We start from the raw sequence: 1,824 nt of genomic DNA on the forward strand, positions 1-1,824 counted from the left end.
CCTCTTTGCTTCCCTATGCCTGAAACAATTCACGTCCACGTTTTGATACATTATTAAGGAAAATTGCTTTTATAGTTGTCACTTTTTGATCGTTCATACGAACGATGATTCGTGAAAATAGCCCGTAAGACGATTTATCTATTAAGGATTTATATAAGTTACGTGCAAGTGACGGCGTGTAAGCATGCGTCCTTTTAAAAATTAAGATTACTTAAGGCCTACCGCTTAGATCCGTTATTAAGTTACTTATAATATTAAATTTTATCACGGGACAATTTTTAGATTTATAACACGCTATATCTACGCTATATTCTTTTCTTTTTTTTTTCTTCCATATTTTTTTTTTTCTTTTTAATTTATACATGTAGATCTAATGCAAAAAAAAAAAAAAAAAATTGGAATCATGGTAACAATTGGTCTGTATATTTTTATTTAAGAAGCTCTACTACCATGCTGCGAAAACTTTAAGTTGAAATTTAGGGTAGATTTGATTTATTTTACTTTATGGACTTGGAAAAAAAATGATAACATACAATTTGTTTTCGAAATTAGAATATCAATACGAAATGTTAATTTAATCTTTTAATCCCAAGTCCAGAAACAGATTAAATTCCATTAAACTGCGTCCTCTTGTATCGACGTGCCGTTCGGATCTGAAACACGCGCTAAAATTCGTGTCCGTGTGTGTAATAAACCGAGACCCTTCCCCCAAGAGAGTCTCGGGTTAAACTCGATCGTGAACTTTCTATATTAGCCTCGAAGTTGCTCGATGCTCGTGATACATAGTACTAAGTACTTTTATACTAATTATTAAGGCCGCGATATAGAAGAAATAAATTTTGTACTAAAAATTGTAAGAGAGAAAGAGAGGGAGAGAAAGTGAGAGAGAAAGAGAGAGAGAGAGAGCGAGAGAGAGAGAGAGAGAGATAGATATTATCACAGGTGAGAAAAAATACGAGGATATTATAACTTTTTTGGTTTTATCTCGTATATTTAAGTCGGCGGTGTTTAGTCGATAAGCACTAATACGATTAAGATGATTAAGGACGTAATATAAGCTTTTCCTACTTGCACGTTACGAGACATTTTTGATACAATTTATTTCTTTTGTTGCACGATCTGATCGTTTTTTCTATTGTTTCTTTCTACTATACAATAATTAGTCCCTAGATTAATCTTAAACATATCGATATTAATACGTCAATTTTTTTTTTTTTATATATATATACATATATATATATATAAATCTTATACAAAATGTATTTCTCCGTGCTTTGCGAACATTTCCCATCCACGAATCGATATCTCCAAACATCATCATTTCGATCATCATCTTCCAATTAAATTCCATCTTCCAATTTATAATCAATCTCGAGTTTCGCGATTATCGATCTTTTTCCATCAACGCGCGACCTCGTTGCTTTCTTTAATCCACGAATACGATTTTTATCCCAATGACCTAAAAAAAAAATTCTCCTTCATCGCAGCGTGCCCCCCTGAAGAGAACCTTAAGAAACTTCACCGACACGATTAGATCGAAGAGATTGATGGATCTTCCTATCAAAATCTGCCTTCTCCACCGTTTCATCCCTCTCGAACCTCCAACGTTCATCCTTCGTGCTCGTCCTCGAGATTTACACGCGCCTACCACACACACTCACTCTGTATTATTTTCTCCCTGACTGCAATCCTGGGCCGCGTCCTGGCACACAGTACTACGTTCTTTTATACGATTCTAACAGGCACCGAATACGGACCTCCGAGACTAGGAAGCGTTCCTGCTGCCCCAGGAACCAACGACAACTACGGTGGCGGTGGGCCCCA

At 35.8% G+C, this 1,824-nt stretch overlaps 1 protein-coding gene across 1 annotated transcript in view; it reads left to right on the top strand.

Moving 5' to 3' along the window:
• LOC102672878 (heterogeneous nuclear ribonucleoprotein 27C) overlaps positions 1 to 1,824 on the top strand; it is a 34,581-nt gene that overhangs the window by 29,889 nt on the left and 2,868 nt on the right. The window lies entirely within an intron of this gene.

Source organism: Apis dorsata, unplaced genomic scaffold (assembly GCF_000469605.1).
Source record: "Apis dorsata unplaced genomic scaffold, Apis dorsata 1.3 scaffold_58, whole genome shotgun sequence".
Classification (NCBI taxonomy): Eukaryota; Metazoa; Arthropoda; class Insecta; order Hymenoptera; family Apidae; genus Apis; species Apis dorsata.